We start from the raw sequence: 6796 nt of genomic DNA, 5'->3' as shown, positions 1-6796 counted from the left end.
ATAAATTGATAAAATATTATTATCTATATAATACTATTACGACGACACGAAAGAAGTATTTTACCTCAAAAGTTTGATCGAAAGAATTACTTTAGAGAAAATTAAAAGTCGCAAGAGCTAAGTATTTTGGTACTGCATTTATCTAGAAGGAAAATATTGATAAATTATATACGCTTTTGCGTAAGAAAAACAACGGAATAGTAATATCAAAAAATATCTTACAGTAAATTTTTATTACTAAGAAAATTTGCAGCATGAGGTTCCGTATGTGGACAAATTTTTTAATAAAAAAATACATCTCGAAAATTTTTAGGAAAAATAATTTGCAAGTTCAGAAAGACAAAAGCGAATGTTCGTCTGTAATTTTAATGTAATTGATGCTAGTCGTAAAAGAATTTGTAAGATAGTGTTAAACTTTGATAGCGTTATTAAAAGTTGATTGATTTACAAATTCAGTTCCTTCTTCGATAAATAGGTTCAAAAATGCATGCAGCAAATTAAAGATTCATATTCGTCGATATGATAAAAGATTAAATATAATTGATTGACGATACATGGAACATATATTTCGGGTAATTGAAAATATATGGTGCAAATTAAGTATGCATGTTGATCAATATTTAATTCGTAAGAAGGAAGATTTGAATAAATGCGCTTCTAAAGTCAATGCTGGATAGTCCGCGTAGCATTTAATGCGAAAAGAGGAGAGGATGCAAGATCCGGCCACCGGCCACCATGGTCCGTTATGCAAAGTTAAAAACGGTATAATTTATTCAAAATTATATATACATATATTATATAATTTTTTGGATGTTAAAAGAACTAATTTACTAAACAATGTGTAATAGAATTTTGTGACACAAATACAGGTTCTTGCACAATTTTGAATTATAAAACGTGAAAGCTAGAATTAGATTTGCATCGAAGATCAAGTAATGTTTAAAGGAGAACATTGCAGAGTTTTACTTTGGCTTAGCGTGTAGAAACGATCGGAGGTAAGTCGTGTTGGCAAATACCGCAATCTCGGTGCACGATAATTAACGGCCGTCTTTCAAGGAGGCGAATTAGTACGAAATTCAGTTAGCAGTTCGCCATTGCGAATCAACGTGATAGCGCGGTGAACAATGGCGGGTAGCTCGAATAGTTGGAAACTGATACGCGATGGTACCGAAACCCACGAACCGAATAGTCTGCATAATTACAAGCGGTACCAACTGTGATCGATATTTCTATCCGGCTTATCAGCGTCATTGGACACGGTGGATTATCGTTCCGCGTACGACGTTCCCACGTACGTTACAGCCACATCGAAGACAATCGATGCGGCACACATTTTCCGCGCTGTGCACTCCGACCATGACCTCGAAATAGTTGTTTCATTCTTTTGTATGTGATCCATCGTTATCGTCGATCCTGGAACGGGAGAAGGGAACAAAGATGATTAACCCAGACAGTTGACATCTGGTATCTACTTTGCGATATTACCTGTAAAATGAATTTTAATTTTCTTTTCTTCTAACTCTAACTTGTAGACAAACATTTATAACATATAGGCTGCGTATTTTTATGCAAATGTATACGTATTTTGATAGGCTGTTACAATTTTGCATTTTGCGTATATTTTGCATATTCTGGTCAGAAATACCAGAAACACTGGTCAAAAAGGGGTAGGATTTTTAAATAGTAGAAGAATTAGACAGCAGCGAATGTTCGTTATCGTGAACGAAGACAATGAATAACCTAATGGACGGTGCCGCACGGATAACAATGGAAAATAGGTAGCGGATTTGATTTTAGGATCATTGGAAGATAAGCCGAGCGACAGTTACACCGTGACGGTTAAACATGTAGCCGTTCGGTGTATGTATATTGTTACTGGTCGTTCACCTAGGCAGGCTTCAAGCTCGATCAGCTGAGTTTGATGCCGCACCGTGTACAAAAACTATCGTCGCGCGGCCGTTTTCTAAATTCCTTTTGAAATTTTTAGTAATAACGAAATTGTAACAAAGTAGTATAACTATTGCCTAGTATAATAAGTCCCTCCATCATCGAAAAAAAATTCAAGTCGTTTAATCTAGTTCTAATAAAGTTATTCGGTTTCAAAAAATTGTCCCAATATTTTCGTTACTGTATGCCGTTTTACATCAATTTCGTTCCATTTCTTGACAATGGGAAAGAAACTGCATCTGTACAGGGCTGTAATCACAGTATTTGCACACTCGATGACCTTGCAAGTATCCGTATCGCTCAAGGAGCCGTGAACTTGCACGCTGAAGAATCTCGTACGAAACTGTAGAACGAACAACTTGATTTCTCTTCGCTTCTCTGCGATTCCTCTCAGCATTTTCGACGACGATATCCTTATCCTTACAATTATGTAACTGTGAAAACTTTACAATTTTATTCGTTTTTATTCAGTTTGTTGATTAATCTTTCAAATATATCTAGTTTCGCGGATTTGAGTATTTCGGAACCAGTATTAGAAATGGAAATATTGAGCAACAGCGGTGTGTAGCATCCGTTTCTGTAAGAAATTCTGTTGAATTTTTGTAAAATCTAGGAACACGCATAGCGCAGAATGTTACGCGGTGGTTACAATCGATGAATTAGCGGAGCGTCTCTGTTAATTTACAACTTTTTATATTTTAACAAGGATATTTTCGTTATTAGCTAATATTGTTGATATTCCATCGATGATTAACCCTTTGCACTCGAGTTGTGACTCTGAGGCACCAGTAAAATTGTTCTGTCACGTCTCAAGATAATTTTTATACAAATAAAGCTCAGATTTAAAATATTATTGCATAGTGACACTATTAGTATGAGTGATTCGAATCAATTTCGTACAAAAGTGCACTCTGTTACATAAAATGCAGATACTATGATCCAGAAATTTTATTTCAGATGTACAGTTAAAATAGCTTCGGCTGCAAAGGGTTAAGACAATAACATCTTGATGTTTCGCGGTTTAATTTCATTTTCGCAAAATTAATTGAATATTCGCGTTAAATATACCATTGGCGAAGTAAAAACGAAAACACTGTGGACACGAAATAAAAACAGAATCCAAGAGAATTTGCTTGATCGGTGAGCACAAAATGTAAATAGAACATTCGCGTGATCGGTGTTGTAGTTGCAGATGTGCAGCTGTTATACATCGATGATAAGGGATAAATTTGAAAGGACTCTTATCGAGGGCCCTCGAGCAGAGTAGCCTTATGTTAAAGGAACCGAAAATTGTGATTCGTCCATGGCCCGATAATACGTCGCTTGGATGCAGCTGTTTATATTTCGTGCCACTTCTCGTTGAACGTCGTATGTTAAATTTCAACAAATAGGTTGAATAGAAAAATCAATCCAATAAATCTTTTATTTACCACCTGATACGTATGAATCGCGAAGGCATGCGAGAATTTATTTTGTCTTTTCTTATCGTTATTATTTTTATTCAGTTGAATTAAGTTGCTTATCGAAAACATAGAGAAAGGACATATTTTACACTTTCCTCGAATAAACAAAAGTTCTAATTGAAAGTTGAAACAATGAGAAATATTAAGTTATTCCCATAACTAATTACAATTCTAACATAGTACATATAACTTCGAAGATTCTCGAAAGCTGAGCGCACAGTCGAAGCGTATTCCGTCGTCGCGTCGACCGCTTACAAAACTTTTGTGTTTCGAGTCGTCGCGTTGGTTCAGAAGTGATTATCTATAATAGCGGATCTGCAAAACAACAATTACCAAGACTGTGATCATGCTTATCGTAAGTTAATTTGTATAAAATGGTGGATTATGCAATGCGGATCGCCGCGGTGGTATACAAGATACAAGCGGAGCTGTTCCCAGGTTTTTTTCCACGTAATCCCAGATGCGCGGTCGTAGGTTGTTAAGGTCAATGCCAATGAGGATCGATCAAACATTGGAGTGACCGGTTATCGATCAGACTATGGTGAATAGGAACTGACGTTCACGCGATACAAGAAATTCGTTAACGAGCAAAACCACTGCGGAACAATCGATTCTGATATTCTATCGCACGTGACCGTTTCATTAGGGATTGTGGAACTTCTGAATAGAAATCTTTTCTGGTCGTGGAGAATTAATTAGCAATTATTATGGTAGCGTTTAAATGCAACAACTGAACCATAGATTTTAGGCCCATATAACAAAAATGAAACATTTATGACAGAATGCTAAGCATTAAAGATATTATAAAAAAGGAAATACACTTTTAGTGAATTTTTATTCCTTACAATTGATTCAGACGATTTTACGACAAGCTTGCCTTTGTTTTGTAGAATCTTTAAGAAATATAGAAAATTAAATGATTTTTGTACTTTCTGTTAACAAAATCTATAAAGTTTCAGTATCCATGAGACTGATGTTTAAAAGTTATTTGTAACATCTAAGGTGTTAAGATGTTATCTGTAACATCTAAGGAAAAATTAGCAAGCAATGGACAGTATAATGATATTAGTATATCTAAAAAAGCTTAATAAAGTTTGTGTTTTAGTACCAGAGCAGTAATAGCATAATAACGGATGATGCACTGTTCGATTATTAATTAATTGTAAGCTAGTTCGTAGAGTACTTAAATAACGATGCGACTGTACTACCTGTGTCTTTGTTAACCATAACATACAGTAACATGGACATAATTCACCCTGCAGTCTCGTCAATCGATTTGCATACGATGACTTCCCTAGCAATCCGCATTGCAAACTTAATTTATGCTCGTACGGTGCACGAAGAATATACGTCGGGCTTGAAACCGGTAACAGTGTAATCATAACTTTTAATCATTTTCAATTCGGTATTGACACGAACATATAATTTTATTGAAATGTTAGATTATCATTTCAAAAGTTTCTATTGCAGTGTCGAAAAAGGACTCTATGTAACATAATTTAGGTTTTGGGAGATAGTATGTGTGTGAGAAAGAGGAGAAAAAGTATTGTATTATTATACATAAGTATTAGGTTGGTGCATATGAAATGTCGGATGTTTACGTAAATATATAAAACTGTCTATATTTTTTCAAAACCTGTTGATTTAATCAAAATATGCCCCGTTTGCTTTACTACACCCTTTTCAACAAGATATCAATACAGAAATGCCTGTATTAAACAAATTCTGATCTTTAGAATTAATGAACTCTGATATGGAATATTTCAGACTGTCTTCATTTATATCCCTTTGCGGACGGCGGCGCTCGGCGGGCGAGCTTCGCTGTGGACGACGGGTATAGGAGCGCGCAGTATTGTGGGCGGATATATCCGCCAGCCGTCCGCTAAGGGATATACTATTTAGTCCGTAAAGGCTCGGGCAGATTTTGAGCAGTTTTAGGACGGTGTTGCCATTACACGTTGTTCGGCTGAGGAATGTGACAGCGACCTGTCATAAATAATGTCGGGATTAAGAGAAATAGAACGAACCCTAGCATGAAAAACGTAAACACTTGAGTTTTTCTTCTCTGACGTCAGCGATAAGACGTTGCCAGTAGGTTCGCCCTCGGCGCGTGGCTGTTCCATTACCCACCGCGCGAAGCATGTTGAGCAGCTCTGCGCTTGCATTTTACCGTATTTTCGTAACTTCCCCTCTACCTCTCGGACATTAGAGACCCTTAGCGGACGGCTGGAGGATATATCCGCCCAAAATACTGCGGGCTCCAATACCCGTCGTCCACAGCGGCGCTCGCCCGTCGAGCGCTATAAATCGAAATAAATCTTCTGGCTTATAGTATTTCTATCTTATGCGATAAAGTGCATTTTATTAGGTTGATGCATATGAATACTATATACTATTTATCCTGCATGAACACTATATACTATTTATCCCGTAAAACTGTCCTGAATGTTTAAAATAGCGAAAGTCGCTTGGCGAAAGATCTATATTTTATAAAATTTTATGTTTTACTTCATTTAATTTCACAATTGTTTTGTACGACTTATGCGTAGTTTTTGTGGGCTAAACAGTACGTAAATGGAGACAATCTGAAAAATTCCATGCTACAGTTTATTGATTCGAAAAATCAGAATTTCTTGAAGACAGACATTTATGAATTAAACTCGCGTTGGGAAAAGTGCATTGAAACAAATGGGGCACATTTTGATTAAATCAATAGCTTTTGAAAAAAGATATGCAGTTTTATATACTCGCTTAAAAATCCGACATTTCATATGCACCAACCTAATACTTAATATACATATAGTAAGTGTATATAAATATATAGTATATATTATGATATATTAATAATATTAATAATTTAATTAATTAATATTTATTATAAATTATATATTATAATATATAAACTAAATACTTTAGTCTGTACAAGATCAAAAGAATTGTTTCTTATATTTTCTAGTAGAAGAAGAGCAAGTTATTACCAGTTTGGAGCTTAAAGATTCTTTACGTTTTCTGGAATTGTTTCGTATTACGGCTTCAATTACATTCTGAATTGACATTCAGATCTTATAGAAATTCGACTTTCCGATACTGCGTATACTATCGAAGATCCAAAGAAAAAATCGTCGATAGTGAAACAGTAGAAACCGACGGGGTTCTTAGACGTCATACTCCTCCCCGCCATCGCAAACGATAGATGTATATGTAATTCCACGGGAAATTGAGATAGAAACATACTAATGTCACGTTGCGTGAAAATATGTGACAAACCCTACATACTTCTGTTATTTTAAAGGCGTTCGGAACAGATCAGTATCACATTTCGCGTGGTCGAATTACACATATTATTTTTCCTGTGATTTCATGTGACGTGACATTAGCGTGTTTCT

Source organism: Augochlora pura, chromosome 7 (assembly GCF_028453695.1).
Source record: "Augochlora pura isolate Apur16 chromosome 7, APUR_v2.2.1, whole genome shotgun sequence".
Classification (NCBI taxonomy): domain Eukaryota; kingdom Metazoa; phylum Arthropoda; class Insecta; order Hymenoptera; family Halictidae; genus Augochlora; species Augochlora pura.
This window is presented reverse-complemented; position numbering follows the sequence as displayed.